Source organism: Anser cygnoides, chromosome 1 (genome assembly GCF_040182565.1).
Source record: "Anser cygnoides isolate HZ-2024a breed goose chromosome 1, Taihu_goose_T2T_genome, whole genome shotgun sequence".
Taxonomy (NCBI): Eukaryota; Metazoa; Chordata; class Aves; order Anseriformes; family Anatidae; genus Anser; species Anser cygnoides.
Genome location: NC_089873.1, coordinates 156,461,999 through 156,481,093, shown reverse-complemented (window position 1 = coordinate 156,481,093; position 19,095 = coordinate 156,461,999).

Below are 19,095 nucleotides of genomic sequence, written 5' to 3'. Positions count from 1 at the left end.
TGTCGGTCTATTTTAGCTATGTGGAGAAACACTGGATTTCTTTATATCTTTCTCACTTATGCCCAGTATTTTCTGCTTGACTTCACTAGCTTATTGTAGCTCTCCTTCAAAACAGTGACAGGACATATATTGAGGTTAGGAGCCAAAAAGGTCTTCAACTTTCCTCAGAGACAAATGTGTCCAGAAAAACATCAATTTTGAGCACTTCTATATAGCTAATATTACTTAACAAAAGCTGTTACTAAATGAATGAGATGACCTCTACATTTAAAAATAGGTCACTTGGATTTACTACCCCCTTGTTTTCTCTCGTCTCTTCACTCAGTAAATATAGAGGCACTGTTCAGTGTTACTGCCAACATTTCTGTGAACTCGAGGCAACTTAACAGTTCTTGGCACAGGTGCCATTAGTACCAAGCGAGCTGTCTCTTCTCCTCTCTCTGTCTCCTCAAGTGTGAGGTCTGATTAACTTTGAAGAGCAAAGTCTGCAATTCTCCTCTCACACTGTGTAACTAACATACTCGCAGTCTGGGTATAACTCTTCCCCTTAGTAGTCTGTAAACATGTGATCTTTTTACCAAAATATTGTTCAGAGATTACAGTAAAATTCAGCACTCAAGGCAAAGATTAAATTAAAAGGATTTGCTATTCCCCAAATACTATAAAGACTGCACAGATAACTGTTTTGGCAAGGATTTGCCATCATAAAGCCCCCAGAACATATTCTTCCCATCTTCTGCAGCCTTCCAGGCAGATGCTTGTTCTGTGCAAACAGCTCCCCAGATCTCTGTAGCAAAAATGTCCTTGTCAATTTAGATTGTTATCTGGTTCATTTCCTAGAGTTTTTGACCTTGCTAGTCAAAAATGATTTGGTTAGCTCTTCGATGAATAGGTCCTAACCTTCTATGGAGAGTTGTTGTGCTCTGTACCAAATTGCAAAGACTTTACTAAATGATTGCCTTGTCTTCTGCTTGTTTTCTGACATCGTGTCAACAAACTGCAACTAAACTCAAGTAATATAATCTGCTGTGGCTATGCTAATAACCAAGCCCAGATCCTCAAATGTTTTCAGCCTTACTGAAGACCTATCAAAAATAAAGATACTTAGGCAATTAAAAAAGTCAGGGTCCACACTGCATGCCATACACATAAATCACCATAGACCCGCTGTATCCCTGGCAAGAATGGGATGAAAAGGAGAAGCTGGAAAAAAATATTCAGAATTGTATCACAGGGAAGCAAAAATCTGACCATAACTAGACTGAATAAATCTGCTCTTTCACTAAGCAAAAGAATAACATAATAGAAATAAAAAAGATGATTAAAAAGGTGGAAAACCTGGGTTAAGGAACAGACGAGATATCAGTATATGTATGTTTAAGCTGAATAAAGATTTAGCAACAGGCAAGTCCAAAATGAAGCAAAGGAGCTGCTGCCATCATTTGATTTTGTACAAGACAACGGGGGGAAAAATTTGTTGGATGGACTTAAAGAGGGGACTGAAGGAGTAGAAGGGCTGGTCTGACAGAACGTGCTGACCAAAGAGGAAAATAGCTTTAGGAAAGTAGTGGGCAGAGCTGACAGAGAAGGATCTTCAATGGGAGAAACCAATGTAGTTGTTAGTGCTTCTCTGGGGTCCCCGCTTTCACTTAAGGAAGTAAATTCATGACTAAAATTACATCAACTGCTCACTTTTTTCTTTCTTTCAAAGGAGATGCTAGCTCCAAGAAACTGAAATAAACCCATCCCTTGTTTTTATGTTGTACCCCAACTATCATATGGCTGCCTCTTCTCATCTTGTACTGTAAATACAGCATGACAATTTTATTCAGAGCTGTTGAGCGCTACACATTTCACACTAGAAAACCACACACCACATCATTATTTTCCTAACACCATCTGCAGGATTTTGTAACACCGAGCCACAGCCTCAAAGACCACAGTGCTGAGGAACATCCATGGCTCTGACTACGGTCGCCACCCCGCCAGGAGCTCGGTGACACCAGCCCACTGCATGCCACCAATGTCCTCTCACATGAAACCTCCCAACACTGTTCTCAGGGAAGGGACAAAAATCCTGGCCCACCAGCCAGCCCAACACACTGTGCCGAGGGTGCCATGCCACCTCAGGTGCCAACCACCCACACCACATGGCAGGCCCGAGACAGCGTGGCCTTTGGCGAGGAGTGGGTGAAGGCACCCAATGCAGGAATGTTGCTTTTCTCCCAGCCCCAGTGAACTGTTTTATGTTTTTATTATATATATATATATATTTAACTCTGACAAACGCAACCTTAGATCTTGTTTCCAAATTAATTTATTTTGATGACTTAGTGTATTGGTCTTCACTGCTTGTCCAATGGTAGGAAAACAGGAAGGGTCACTTGTCTCCATGTGCAGGGTCAGATGCATCAAGTTGGCCTATGTCTTCAGATGCGATGGTTTCTCTCTTCTGAAACACCATAGACATTTCCTATGGTAATGCATGTCTTCTTCATGCAGTGAAAGTCCCTTTGTAGACCATTATTTTTAAGGAAATCCCCTTCTACATGATTGTGTGTTTGTATACACTTAATCCCTTAAAGAGAATGCATTTGACTTCCTTTGAATAGACACCTCTCACACTATTCAAAAGGTGGCAATCTTGCTGTTTTTCTAATTAAGAACCCCTCAGCACGACAAGAGATGGATGGTTACAAGTTCAGACAGATAGCAAGCTAGTGCAGGTTAGCAGCCAGTGGCAACCAGTCGAACTGTAGTAGCTGCCTGAGTTCATGCTTTCTTACCTTACCCTGCATGCTTAGGAGCTTATTCTTTCACTGAGGAGTTAACAACCTCAAATTACCCCATGCACCCTACATCTCAACTCCCCTGCCTCAGTACCACGTCCTCTAATTACATATTGTGCTAAAAAGTGGTACTTTTTATCAGTGTTTAATTTGCTACCTTACAATTTCACTGAATGTCTCGCTAGTCTTGTGTTGAGCCAAGGAACAAAGCTGTCTCAACACAGCTTTTTATCTACCTTTGCCTGTACCATTCCGTACTTTAAATACAATTATCATTCTCTCTTTTAAATGTCTGCTTTGTAAAATGAACAATACCAATCATTTCAATCTATTCATGCTTATTTTTTCTTTACTCTTAATCATTCTTGTCTTCCTCTCAACACCGTAATCTGTTTGCCATGGCACAATCACTTTCGCAATGAGGAGGCTAAGCTTCCGTTCAGATAATGATGCGATAGTATTTTTTGGTGCTCTTGTCTGCCCCATTCTCAGGCATTCCAGTGTCTGGTTTTGCTTCTGAATATAGTTGTATACTGAAGAAAGCCTTTCATTTGAGTTGTCCCTGCTGGTGAGCGGGTGTCCTTCCTGAACAAGAATCCCAAATAATTCAAAATTTCCCTTCACACATGCATTATCTAACAATGTCGAGCTTAGCCTGCCATTATGCTACTTATTTACCTGGCTAGGTTAAGTCCTTTTAATGTTCCTAAGGGTATTTTTCAGGACTTCACCAGCCTGAGTCGCCATCACCACGTGTGGCTCATAGCCAAGTCTGTAATTTGAGAAACTCTTTAAGCCAGAATAAGCTTCCACTAGTCCCCAGCTGCTCATTCTCTGCTTTATAGAGTCATGCATGTTTGTGTGGCTACGCCGAGAGCAGACTGAGCTGTAGGCTAATACACAGCCTGACCTGATCTCCTGTCTGGCTGAGCATGTAGCTGTGACAACAGCTGTGTCCACAAAAGGGTGGCAGTAGTACAGAGGTAGGAATGAGCTGTAGAGCATGTGGGAGACTGGGGAGCCCTTCTTTCAGTGGCAGTACTATCTCATGCTGCTAAGAACCATTTAAGAAATTTTAAGAATGACAGGTTTGGGTAGAACAAGCTTTGGGCAGAAGTTTCTGTCTCTGTTACAATGAAGAGGTTGACAACACCTGAGCTGAACACCTCATGGACTGCACCACGCCAGTGCCTTTCTGTACGTGCCTCTCCGTGCCATTGGACTCTTCATTCTGCAATCCAGCCAGAAGAGGAATTTCAAGAACTGTCATCCAAATTGATTTGGATCCAAGTTGACATTACATATTGTTGAAAAGCAGAGTCAGGGACACTGCATTAAAAGTTAAATTGAATTGGTTTGGTATATATCAAATGTCAGATACATAGCTGAGGCTATTAGAAGCTTCCAACAATAGGCATATGAAGAATCATTAGCCTTGAAAACCTAAGAGGGTGAGATCACAAGCACACAATCCAATAAATCACATGGTCTGTTTTTGGAAAAGCTGATGTGGTATAGCAACAATTTGTTTATACTGCGATGGGTCAATTGTATCAGTGTCAGATTTTTTGCAGGATAAAAGATTTTGCTTTTAATGCATGCTCCTTCTTGAATGGCTTCTATGCAGCTTTTTTATACCAAACACCTTTGGTCCACTTTGGGATTACAAATAGAGTATCTGAAATAGATGAAACTGCTAAAACAGAATTATTGCAGGATTATTTCAAGATGCAGATTTGGCATTGAAAGATCTCCAGAGTAATGTTGCATTACACAATTCAAGTTCAGTTCTTTCCCAATTGCTTTTAAAAGTTTCTAGTGTATTCTTATAACCTCAGCTTCAATCACATCTCCTTTTGAGAGAGGATTCCCTAATCCATATCTTTCTGAGGGAGACTTCACAGCTAATACTTTCTTATTGCCTCTTCCTAAAGCTTGACTAAAATTGCCTAATCACAGACATAGTAATAATGTTGGAAAGCAGGATACAGATAGAGAACCTTATGCTTTTAATGACTGTAGCACTACTTCAACTACTATGAATTTATTTGATACCAAAAATCTCTACCCATATGGAAGCCTTCCCTGCAATAAGGTGTGAAATATTTGTAACATAAACATCAGATGTATAAATGCAATAATGAAAATTAGAAAATGCAATTAAGGCAAAGAATAGTTGATGTCAGTCTACACCGAGAAAAAGATAATATGGCTACTTTCTTCTGGTGTTTTAGGAGAGATGGGAAGCAATACTTTTTCCTTTGTGCCATCTATGCATTTGTCAAGTTTACCTGGGACTTGTCACTATTAATAGACAGTAAAACACTTAACCTGAGTAAGTCCTTTCCTTCTTCCTGTGCTCAGTTTTTACGGGTACATCTTACTTGACCATCCCTTTTGTTCTCCACATATCGTACACCAGAATTTCAAATATAACTATCTTTTTTTTTTTTTTTTCAGATTGCCTCTGTACTTCATAAAAAACAAGTGCAGCATGATCTCAACATTATTTCCTTTGTTACATCACTTTTTGGTAGGAAATGAAGCTTTGATAGTGAAGAGTTATCTTTTGTATGTGTGTGTGTGTGTGTGTGTGATTTTTGTTTGTTAGTTGTTTTTTTTTGTTGTTTTGTTTTTTTGTTTAATGGTGGTCTCTGCAGTTGTAAACCAAAAAGGTTATAATTAATGTCTCCTGCTGTTTATGCCTGCTGCTGACTACAGTAATAAGCTGTTATTATTCTGTCTGCTAATACCTGGAAAAGCTATCACTTGGACAACTAATCCAAAATACAGCAAGTAAAGATCATTGTCAAATATGCCTGATATGGAAATGTTGCTACAGATGCTAGTAGTGAAAGCTTTCCATTATGTTGGATTATCCAGTCCATCCCAAAGACGCATACACTCTAACACCTTACACAAGAGCTAGGCCACCGTAAGTATTAAATACCTTATATTCCTTGAAATATATTGTGTTCTCTTGGAAAACTGTTCCTTAGTTATGTTGCTCTGATCTTGAAACATGGTCCAGTTCAGCAGGGCTTTTCAGCAGCTCACTGATCTTCCTACAAAGACCCAGTTACTGGCCTGGAGTCAGTCAGAGGGAGTTGTTAGATTAGGCAGGCTTCCTGTGGAGAACTAGATGCAAAACAGCACAGAATAAAAAGCCACACTCCTCTCTGTACCAGTGGGCTGAACAAAAAGAGGAGAGAAAAGGCTAGGGTATGGGCTGTGAGTTTTGTTTGTTTGTTCATTTCCTTCCTGTGTGCGTGTTGTTGTTGTTGTTGCTGTTGTTGTTTCCTCTTTTCTCTCTCCTTATTTGAGGAGTTAAGATGTGGAAAAGAAGTCCCCACCTCTGTAAAAATTCTGTCGAGCTGCAGTTCTGTATCTCCTGATGGTTTCTTCATGGGGACATGTTCGCCAAACAAACATAATTTCACTATTCACTGTTTTTTCACTATTCTCATGTTTTCTGGTGGAAACTCAGATGACAAGGGTCACTAGACAGCTCCCGACATCTGGACTTTGCACTGCTCCTGACAGCATCAAGGCAGAGATGCTGCCACTGGGATTTGGGAGAAGGGGTCTCCTAGCCACCTGGAGTGCTGCACGCATCACCCAGCCGATTGACGTGATGCAGCTCTCCTCCTTGCAGCTGAACACAAGTGGCATGAGATCCCCTGCATTCTTACTTTCATCAGCTCTTCTCTCCCATGGTGTGCATGTGTCTCAGAAGCCATGCTGCTCTACACAAATGTTATAGCAGCCACCCCACCTGGCAGTCCTGCTTTTGCAGGTGGCACAGGACCATCTCCCGTCCTCCTCACAGAAAGTTCTTTTCCCATTTCTCATTGCTTTCAGCCCACCCAGAAAATCTGTCTGTATGCTTCACAACCCATTGTAATCAATGCCTAGTGCTAATTAAGCCCTGGCTACTAACAGAAAGTTGCACCAATGGGGTTTTTTTGATTATAAACCATAAGTAAAAGACAACAATGTTTGAGTATTTCAAATATAATTTAATTCTGGACTACAAGTCCTCCACTCTGGTGGTCTGTGGAGTCTCCTGACTTTCTTCCTGGATATAAATGTCACAGAAAAAGAATTGAATTCCCTCCTGACATTCAAGGGAGGAAAAGACAACAATTTCTTGTGCAAACTCATGAATGACAGCAGCTGAAAGTTAAATCTATTTGATCATTCTATAAACTTTCCAGGCCAACTTCCTAACTAAATCAAAAGGTAGCAGTGGGATGTTGAAGGGTTGAATGTATGTGGGAGGGATTTACACTTTACAATACAGGGGACCAGGAAACAATGTTGTTTACAGTGTACATATAAAAAATAAGGAATGTGTTTTCTTGCAATCAGTAAGGTACTGATTCCAAACAAACCAAAACAAAACAACAGCAACAACAACAAAATGGTGCTTGAGAACATACGTCACTGTAAGGATGATTTTCAATCCACGCCTCCTGAATATTTGACTTGTACATCAATTTTAGATGTCTGTTGAATCACCTCTCCCAAAGCAAAGGCTTAAGAAGTAAAGGGGTGGAGGTTTAAGAAGTAAAAGGGTTTAAGAAGTAAAGGGGTGGAGGTTTTCACAGACACCCATCTCTCTGTACAGATACCTTAGTGAACCAGAGCTCTTAAAACAAGTGTTTTGACGTTAAAACATGGTGCCTATAATTGCAGACTGTGTTGCAACCAGATTCACAACCAGATTGCTGGTTTTTTTTTCTCATTGCAATTCCTTAAACTATGATTGTTGTAATTGAAGATAATGTTACAGTATGCTGTTTATTGTAGTTGTTAATGTAGTTGTTCCTACTTGCAGTCTATATGTGTTAAAAAGAGATGACCAGAACATAATACAGTGCTAGTGCTGATCAAAGTAGCAAAAGAGCTGTTTTCTCTCTTGGCTTATTCAATGCAAATATCTCTTGCCTCTCTGTCTCACCATTGTTTTCTTGTTTAAGTAATGTTTACTGTCATTATACAGTTTCAATAAGGTTTCCACAGCTGTCATTTTTTGCCTGGTTTACTAAGAAACTATTGGTTCTGTCTATCTGCCTGTTGGTTAGTGCATTTCAGTCTGCTCTCACCTCGGTATCTTTTGAAGACATTGCTCAGTTTCAGCTGGCTTTGACAGAGGGATTGAAAGTTGAGTTATTAAGTTTTTATGAGTTTTACGAAACTAAAAGTTTTGCTAGGTAGACAAGACAGGCCCACACCAGCAGGCCACTGTTGGAAAGGCTCCAGCATGACTTTGATCTGTTTGGCTTGCCCGCTAGCCTGCTAGCACATGTGTACTGACCAGCTGGTCAGAATTTACACAGTTTGGAACAAACCCAGGCATATGACATGAATCATATTCCCTCATAGTCACCTTTTTGCTAGACTAAGCAATCCAAAGCCTTTTAGCTTCCTGTTGTGAAACAAGTTCTACATTCCCCGGATTATCTGAATATCATTTGCAACTATTGAAACCTAAACTCCTCTCTCGTAACCATGGGTGGGCAGAACTACACAAAGGAGTCCAGTTGGTCACATTAGGACTAGGTGGTATTAATTTTTCCTTGACTCCAGGAAGGAGTATTTTGGCTGATTTAAGACTAGTTCTCCAAAGCAGAGAGTGCTTACATCTGCACATCAAGTGTGTCTGAAGAATTGTTGAGGGCAGATGTCCCTTTTATATCCACAACTAACTCTCTTATTTTTCACCCATTGAGTTGTACTGGAGCAAACTACATTGACAGTGGCATTTCTGCTTCTGTACATCTTAAAATGCCTTGAGCCATATGATGGATTTGAATCTTTGGCTGGTGACAATGCTTCAGTGAACCTCTCTAGAACAATGAAGATGACTTTTCTCAGTCTAGGACAGTCAGGATTTATGAACTTAAGCTTTTCCTTTCTTTTCTTGTGTTCACTTGTTATAGCAGTAAGATCAATTCTATGTAGCACGAATACATTCAAGGTTACATTCAGAAACTATATTTAAAGAGAGTTTATTCATTTCTTGACTTTTCTTTCATTTACTTTATTTTTATAAATCTTCTTGCAGAAGCAACTTTTGCTGCTTGGCCATCCAGTCCTCCCTACCCTGAGGGATAATGCTACTTTTTGAACATGCTGTTACAGAAATTAGTCTCGTGTAGTTTCTAAGCCTGATAAGAGAGGGAAAGATGAGCACAGGCAAGCAGCTGAACTAACTGGAAGAAAAAAAAAGTGGAGCTCTTTTGCATGCTTTAGAGGTGGCGGAACGTTTAATGCTGGGCATTACAATTTAGGGCTTAAAAGTATGCTTGAACTGCCATTTCTGTTTACTAAAATGTTCTCTGACCAAGTGAGTGGATCTTCTCATAAGTGTTCTTCAAAGTTGTGTCAAGAGAGAAAAAAAACTATCTTTCTGCCTGTTTGAAGCTTGGCTTTTTCAAACACACTGGTGGATATTTAGCTGAAATACTGAACATATGTTTGAAATTTGCTCATCTTCAGTTTGGTTGATAAAGTGAAAAGATTGAGATGAAAACAGAGTTTTTAACAGGGAACGATTCATTTTTCTACCTAGCAGAAAAGTATTGTGTTATACTATTTCATATGAAAGCTGGTTCTCAGTAATAAAGGTGTTTTTCCTTTTATGTGATAAGATGGGTGGACTATAAAGTACCTATAAAAAAGTGGAATAGGAAGTATATTGTTATGAAAATCTATACTGTGTGCTTCTTGTTAGGACTGTTTTGTAAAACTGAGTTGCTGAAAGTAGTCCACAAACAGGCTTAAAAATAAGCTTCAGAAATGTATTCTGAGTATCTCGTCAGGAACAGTAAGGGAAACATTATGTATATTGACAGAAGTGACTCTGTGTCAAGTATTCATTGTAGTTTCAGAGCTGCTAGATTTTTAAATGTGCTTGCAAAACATCCTTGGACCTCCTGGACCCACTGCAGTCACGATTATTTTAATCTCTTCTCTGAAGATTTCCCATGATTTCTGTTTACGAACGTGAAAAAAGCAATCAGCCGCCTACATTTAGATAACCAGAGCTATGAGGAGCATCTGTTTTCCAGACATCTCTGTGTAGTACGTGACCTATGGTCCTGATTTGGCTGAAATCTGATAGCGTTGTATAATTTTGCATGCCATCATTAGAACATTCCTCCGAGGGGCACCGGAACAGGCCCTGCGCCTGGGAGCAGCGTGTTTGGGTTATCTCCCCAGAGCGTCTTCCTGCTCGCAAGGAAGCTCTGTGCAGAATCACGCTCAGCACATGTGGAGCAGTGCCCCGAGGATGGGCGTGCGGCCTTTGGTGGGCAGACAGGAGCTGGCCTGCACGCTGAGCTGCACAGAAGCCATGCAGCGACGTTAGTGCGATGATCAGCACGTCTCGCAGCGAGGTTTAGTAGCTGTGGTTCACTCAGCCACAGCAATAGCTGCCTCAGCTCACAGGTTTGCACAACGGTTTGCAAAAAACCTGCAGACACATCCCTCCCGGCTGCACCAGGCCTACACACACACAGGCAAAACTGAGGCAGAGAAAACCGGCACGTCAGCCAGTCGTTTGATGCATTAGGAGTGGATCAATAGATCTTCTGTTAGATGTCTGGCCTTCTACATCTTCAATAAATGTGGTCAGGAGTTTTGACTCAGGCTAGGTCTAATCTAGTGTTATGGACCAAATGCCTCTGGCACACATGTGGTTAGAAACTGTCTGAAGTTTGTTTTGGGCACTGTGGTTTGGACCCCTCTTGGGGATGGAGCACATTTGGGGAGCACCTGGTATGGTGTTTGAGATTCAGTTTCTCTGAAAGAAATCTAGTTTGTGTATACAAAACCCATTCCTTTTATGCAACAACATGCAGTAAGTGCGAACAACTGGGGAATTTGATTCAAAACTGCTTTAATAGCCCAAGCCAAAATGTCGATGTAGACACAGTCGAATTCATTTTCTAGTTATATTCGTTGACTTGCTCAGTGTTTCCTTTACATCAACAAGATGTATACAATTCATGTAACTTAAAACCAGTGTTATTAGTCAGCATTCTCTTTAAAGAGTACTTAAAAGTAGCTTGAAATTGACGAATGAACTATCATGAGGTGGAAAAATCCAAAAGTTTTGTTTCAATGCCTTCTTCTGGAAAGAAGCATGAATTCTGTCAATATGAATTTTACTTGCATTGTGTTGCTGCACACGTAATGGATTTAAAAGCCAGAGAACCAAGTTAATCTAACAGAAGCCCTGAGATGGCGGTTACCACCGCAACATGATTGTTTACACAAACTCAACGTTATATTTTTGTGACATTTTCACTGCAGTGTGTACAGGAGGTTGGACAAAGAAAGTGATTTGAATGCAAAGCCTGTTTAAATCCCCTGGATACTTAAGTGCCTCTACCTTTACAAACGTAGGGAAAATGCAGCAGTAGAAAATTACAAAATATGTGTTTTAATTAAAATTGTGGCTTCCAATCAACACAGAGTCATGCCAAGGATGAAAAGAATATTACTTAAATCCACTGATATTCAGATATAAAAAGGACTAGTATAAATCAAGTTTAAAGCTAATCCTTTGATCTGTGATTCAAATTAAATCCAGGTCAACATTGACTGAGATCTCTTATCATCAGGATCACTATTTCCTAAAACAGTTGAGGCGATATCAGTCTGGTTTCCCTGAAGACTTGTGTGTGTATCATAAAACTCTCCCATCACACTTCCACCAGAAAGAACACCACAAAGAACTGAAATATTTGGACAGTAGGCAAGTAGAAAGGTGTAGTGATAGAAGTGCCTTCTTAAGCTTGCTATGGCTTTTGTTTGGAGTTTGGACTGAATAGTGGGACAAATTAAGCAAAACTGCAGTACTGCACTTCTTCAGTATTGTACTTTCCCTGTGAGTTAAGATCTCAGGCCCCAGGGCTCTCCCAGTCTCTCACCTCTCTGCATTCAGGTTGCATGAAAATTGACTAATAAAGCATTATTTTAAAACCTTTTACCAAGGTTTAGTACTATTCAGTGAAGTTTGGAGGTAGTAGTAATAAGCACTTCTCATAAGTCTCATCAGAAAAAGGGCATCTGTAAGGGTACTTCAGATGTTACCTTCAATGTAAAACCTTCAATGAAGACAAGAAAATAATAAAAAAGTCTGTGTAACCTTATAATAAAATAAATTCCAACTTTTACCTCATATTTTATTATTAATGGAGTGCATTTATGACCTGATATTGGACAAACCTAAGTTTACATCATTACATATGAAGATAAGTGGTATGAGAATCTTTGACCCATGCTGTCTGCAGAACTGATGCCAGAACTAATATGTTGAAGTTACCACTCCAGATGACAGCAATCTGATGTGTTACCAGCCAAATGAGCATAAAAAGAAAATATTAAAACAAATAAATATATAAATCATAAATAATCTTCTTTAGCAATATTTAAAGAGTTTTGAAGCAACAGTTCATTCCTTACTCAGAAAAGCTGGAGGCTGAAGAGGTCTCCTAGATTGCCATAGTAACTAAAAGAATAATTTAAATCTGCCTTTTAAAGAGTTGTAAATAATGCAAATGTAATATCAATCACAGCTCATTGCCAATTCACATTCTCCAGGAGACAATTCGAAGAAGACTGAGAAACCACAGCTCTTCTTGTAAGGAATCCCAGCATCAAAAAATGATGTGTCCCAATCTATCCCTTTCTCTGTTGTTTCTGTCTGGATCTATCTGCTAAAAAATAAGAACTTGCACAGAAGGCTTCATTTATGTGTCTCTTTGGGATGCTGAAATGCTCACAGGCATCCACTTCTGTTTGTCCAAAAAACATCATTATAAAGGATCAGTAATATTATTAAGGATCTCTGTATGTGTTTGTTGAAGGATATGCTGGGAGCATTACAGTGTAGATACACAGCTGCAAAACTCATGTCAGGGTCTTCAACATTATCTGCAAGAGTGCAAACATATGGATTTATGGGAGCTGCTTTCAATACTGTTAATGAGATTATCAGAGAAAATCTTTTGGGTGGAGATTTAAATACAAAGACAAAATGGTACTGATGATTTTCTAGAGACTGTTATAAGCCAAAAAGGGACATAAGATTCTAATCTTGTGTCTTGGAATAAAAAATAAATACATCAGACAAAAAAAAAATCCTGAAGAACCATATAGAAGGGGATTTTTTTTTTTTTTTTGTTTTTTTTTTGATTGATTGTTTGTTTGGTCATTTAGAAAATAGATCTTAAAAGTAATTTGGAAGATATCCAAAATATATGCATGAATTTGAAAGACACAGCTGAGGATTGTGTGTAAACCTGGAATTCTGAGCCAGTTCCCATATGCTATTTTAATTCCATATGGTGTGCAATGATTTTATAAAATATAGTAAAACAGCAGAGAGTGATTTGGAAGAGCAAATGAGTGTAGCCTTTTAAGCACTAGGCCTTTGTCCCTTTTTCGGATAGGTGTGGAATTTCATAGCATTCCTCTCCTTTTACTGGAATCAGATGGTACTGCATCTTCTAGGTCGATCTCTCACTGTCATGACAGTCTTTAAGTTTTTATCGATGCCATGGAGACTGGGACTAACTCTATTGGGGATGAGACAAGAGCCTTCTGAAAACAATTTGAAAACTATTAGCAAATTGAATAATATGTTACTTTGAAATGATTTTCTTTAGCAAACAACCAAAACGCATTTTCATCTCATCTAATCTTTGTGTGGCGTCCTTCTCTGGATACAGGAAAAGAACAGATCCAGTTCACATCCTTTAGACAGGAATCTGGGTAAGTCTGCTTTCCTTCCAGAGCCTCTGTCACCCACTTTCATATTCCCTCTGGAGAAGCTGCGTTTTCTCAAAAACATCGTTTTCTGCATCTCTGGCTCTGAATTAGCATATTTCTCATTAGCATTGTTGCAGGGCCTAGAAACAAAATCTTCCTTTTGCTTCAGACTGCTCTTAAGTCCAGGCAGGCTGGTCTAAGTATATATGCCTGGGATGTCTGCGCCAAGGCTGTTTGGCCCTCATCCAGACAGCCTTTATGTCTTGTCCCAAGGGGAACTGTGCTCCTGCAGCCTTTTCTCCCTGACATATGAGGCACCATCTCAAGAAACCTATATACAAGTTGTATTTGGAAAGCAGTAATATTCACCACTAACCTTTACTGTATTTGTTGCAGGTGCAATAGGAGCGAATAGGAAAATCTTCTAGTATAGAAAGGGTATATCCACAATAAAAAGACAGGAAAAAAATAAAAAGAATGTTGTGACAGACAATCAGTTAATATATATTCCATACAAATCATTAAGTTCAGTGCAAATTATGAAGACAAGAGCCTTTGCCTCTCCAAAGGTATGGGGACATTGTATTGTGGTATTGGTACAAAGTATGCAAAGCAAAGATGACTCAGGCAGGGAGAGAGCAAGAGGAATAAGGTGTTTTAGGACTGGTGTTAGTCTTGTGTTAAAGTAGATAGGAGCAATGCAAATGGGCATAGCACTAAGCCTTAGAAGAAAACTTAGATAGTTCTAATCAATAACACAAGTAAGAGGACTTTAATGTAATGTCTGACTTGATAGCATTCCCTTAAATGAATATAATCCTTAGCCTATTAAACTTCAGTCTAACATTATATTGAATCCCTAGCACTTATGTTGGACTTTGAAGAGGCAAAGTGCTATAAAGTGCTATAAAGTGCTATTAAAGTATTTAAAAAGACTGTGGTAGCATGTTGTTTTACTCGGGGGTAGGAAAGACTTTATCCATTTCCCAGCTCTTGGTTTTGGCAATGAGGAATAGAAGCCCAAAGGTGAGATTTCCACTGAGTTAATTATTCTATGTAATTCTCTGTTTTTCCAAATTTATTAGAAAGATCAGTAACAGAAATAGTTCTGCAACAACCCCCTCAATTTTTACACAGAGCACTTTTTTATTATCCAGTGATTTCATAGGCACTTTGCCTGACTCATTTTCTCTATGGTGCCATTCTTCCTTTGTATTATTGTTCCACTGAGCTGAATTTGCTTTATTCAGGACTCAACTGCCCCAGAAATGATACTTTTAAAGGTAGATAATGGTAGGCAAAATAACAGAATAAGAAGGGCTAAGTCCTACTGACCTTTGTTATTACCTAGGAATTCACATGGTTGCAATTTGTAGCTGCAGCTGGTTTTCCCAATGCAGCTTGAAATCCATCCAAAAGGAAAAGAAACGCTCATATAATCTGAACCCTACCCAGCTCCATTGAGATGTGCTGCCATAAAGTAACCGTGCTTTCAAGTTCTGAAATGCCAACATGTAAAATCCGCAAACATACAAAGAACCTTATATGCTGCAAACGCTCTGGAGTCGTGCCTGGAGACATGAGGGTTTAGAATAGCAGAGACCAGCCCATCCAGATAGCCTGGGTACAATTACGGATACAGAGAGCTGTTTATCTCCCAGTCTAACAACTTGTCACAGGGGCTTTGAATGCTCCTGTGCCCTCCCCATGAGATGTATAGATTTTCCTACCCACGAAATGTATCGGTCTCATTCTAACTATGTTTCTAAGGTTAATTACTTAGAAATGCACTGCGATGTTAAATTTAGCTAATTATTTTGCCACAGTGTTATTGCAAAGCAAACACTATGCTAGTCCTGGAGAAGGGAGACCACAGTCAGATAACACAACTCAGAAGGACAAAAAGAGCTGTTTTCAGCTCACCTAATTTCATATATCCATGATGCAGCTGTCTATGCATCAACTGCCTTGACTTCTTTTTCAGACAACAGAGGGACATTATTCTAAGATGCCATTTGTCTCTTCCTAAAGTAGGAGTCTAAAATCGGTAAATTACCTCAAACAGATTTTTACAGTGTAGATATCGAGGGGGACTCAGCTCTCAAAGATCACAGCCTAGGTGTGTCTATGTGAGCTTGTTGGGTGAGCTTGCATTATAGTCAATGAATCTTTGGCTGACACAGTCAGCAGAGCTTTGAGCTCAGTAAGTAGCTCACATTAGGGTGAACTGTGCAGCTGCCCGGGCTTCACTGGCAGTATTTACTCACTTTCTATAGATACCTGTCTTATTTATGGACACCCACATTTACTTATTTATAATCTGGTGTTCAGTCCCACACCCACATTGTAGACATATTAAGGTAAATGTTTTATCCATAAGGTAAATTGAGATAAATATATATTACCTATTTATATACTATCTATCATACCTTCTCCTAGCATCACAAACCGCAACTGAACTTTCATTGATGAAGTACCATGTTTCCATAGTGCTTCCAGGTAAAACATGTTTCACAGCTTCATTTTTAAGTTTTTCCCCTATATAAAGCTTTATTTAAGTTTTTAAAGTAAAGAAGACTTTAAACTGGGTAGGCAGAGGACTTCCACCGTTAACTTCTTTTGAGTTATGTTGTTTTAAAAGCCGGGGCACTCAGTAAGTTGTAGGAGAGAAAAAAAAAGCAAAGATAAAATACTGGGGATCATACCTAACGTATACATAACTATTCAGATTTGTAAAACACAGTGTAGACGTTTGTTTAAATGTAGACATCCATTTAAGTGTAAAAAGCATATGTTTAGCATACTTAAGATACTATTTGTACCCCACATGCTCTAAATTTGGTCCAGAGTAGCAGGATCACAATTAAAAATAGCATGATACCAAATAAATTTTATTCCATTTGTAACATATCAAGTACAGGATTTCCCCATTCAGTGCCAGATACCCTATTAGTTAACCTATAGATACATTGCTTCTTCGTAGTGCACTCTTGGGTTTATCCACAACAAAACGTTTATATGAATCATACATTAGTGGAGAATAGTGTAGATGTGAAAGCATGTATCATTTTCCCATCTGCAACTTTGCTTCATATTGCTATCTCTATTGATTTTGAAATAAAAAACCCTTCTGTTTTTTCCCTAATCAGTTGCTCAGTTCCAGTCCCATGTTCTGCCAGGGTCACACAACTTTATCATGTCATCTGCAGCTACTAGCTGGTCTCTCCGAGCACTTGCTCCCCGATTGCCCTGCCTGTGCTAATTCACAATCCAGATGGTGCAGTCAGAACTGGGACACTCACTCGGTACTGACTGGCTGCGAACCTGCTTCATTGCAGTTGGGACAATTATATCATGCCCTTTTCCCAGGATTTTTTTTCATTTAAATGGATTAGCTGCCTCTCGTTTTCGGCTCATGTCAGAATCTGCACAATTGCATTCTTGGTTATGTTACTTTTGCACCTCTGTGTTTCCAGAAATTTTCAACTCTTTTTTTTTTTACACCATTACTGAGGTTCAGCTACATAGTAGGGCACCTGTGCTTATCAATGCATTGCATGTATAAGGAAATGAATTATTTAAACATTATCCATTTGCAGCAGTGCTGCATAAGTATAAAACTCTGACATGACTTGTGTGAAGTTGTGCCAGTAGCTTTAGGTATCTGTTAAGTATTCATTGAGTGTATCCCTATAAGAGTCATTTGCACATTTTAAAATTTTACTACTGTCTATGAGCCATTGGATATTTCAGTGCTTTGTTCTGTATTTCAAAGGACAAATTCTAAAAAATATTTGCATTTTATTCCTAGGTAATTTTAAAATCAAAGCTCTTAAACAGCTATCATTCTCAGACATTTAGTAGGAGAAACACCACCAGTATATATTATATGGGAGAACAAGTCTCTATTTCAGAAAAAAAATCCAAACGTGTAAGTGTATACTTAAAATCATCTCTCTTCAGCAGGCCACTTAAACATACCAAGGCTCCACTGGAACGTCAAGACATACTGAAGTGGTCTGACAAATAGTGATAGACTTAAACAAATGCTTACTGTTAAGTGCTTTGTTGAAACTGCATTCAGCAATGTAGTTCTCACCCTGTAAATCATTAAATAGACGTAGGTGAAGCTGTAAAGTATGAGCTTTAGAAACCTTAATAATGAATCTGAGAAAACTTCTCTGCTGATGAACTAACAACAGTTAAAACCATGTATGCTATCTTTCTACAGTTACACAGTTTGATTACATTTACATACACAAATGATATATTAAAAAGCATGTGTAGAAACATAGAATCATAGAATCATTAAGGTAAGAAAAGCCCTCCAAGATCATCTGGTCCAACTATTCCCCTACCACCAATGTCACCCACTAAACCATGTCCCTAAGCACCACGTCCAACCTTCCCTTGAACACCCCCAGGGATGGCGACTCCACCACTTCCCTGGGCAACCCATTCCAATGCCTAAAACAGAAGCACAACGGAGATTTGTATAAAAACAGTGAGGATATGATTTTAAAACTACATCTTACCTATTAGAGGAGTATCTGCAGCATTAAATTTTGCACAGATTTAGCCAATGTTGAAGCAAATAGTACAGTTTGACCTCTTGATACTATGAGTTTAGGAGGATATGGCCTTGATGTAGATTCTATTTTAATGCAGGTCTGATTGGATTATTTCTATGGTCTCTACTAGCCTCAAAAAGCTACGGAGTAAAAGGTGAGAAAATAGGTTTTTCTGTATGTAAATTATCAAAACATTTTGATATTACCCTATGACATGTTTTTTCATGGTTAATCTAATGAACTACATATAAAACATCACACAGAAAATACATAGCATTAGTTAATCCCATGTAGGAAATATTTTCTGGACATGACATATGGAAAAAAAAATAAGTGACAAGCTTCACAGAGAAGGGTTATTGTTTTTAAACTTTCTTAATGCAATATGCCCTGCTCCCAAAGGAAAAGACTCATTATCAGACCTCTTGACAGACAAAGAATAGTTAATTTTCACTCTGAACGTTGCTCTGTTGTTTATGTATTTCTGATTAGAATCTGATTACACTCCATTTGCGTAAACATGTAATGTTGCCACCAATATCCATCTATGAAACTCAAAAAGAGCTAATTACCCAAAGCTTAGAGTAATTGTCATCATAATGGACAGAAACATGGCTTTGAAGTAGGAAGTGTTAACAGAAGCTGCCAGTTGTTCAAAGATATCCAGTTGGATATGTAAAAGGCCATGATTTAATTAGCATGTAAAGCTTTTACTGGGCAGAAAGCCATCCTGGTTAAAAAATGAAATGAGGAAATGAGAAAATATAAAATCAGTTTGTAAAGACTCAGGTGGGAAAAAAAAAAGACATTAATGACAGGGATTAAAAGTAACAAGACAGAAAAAAAGAAGTTACTTGCTGGAATACTAGTGGGCAACTGGATTAAATGCAGTAAAAGGGCTCTTTTAATTAGTATTAGGTGGAAAAGGAAAGAAGAATCCTACATTAAGT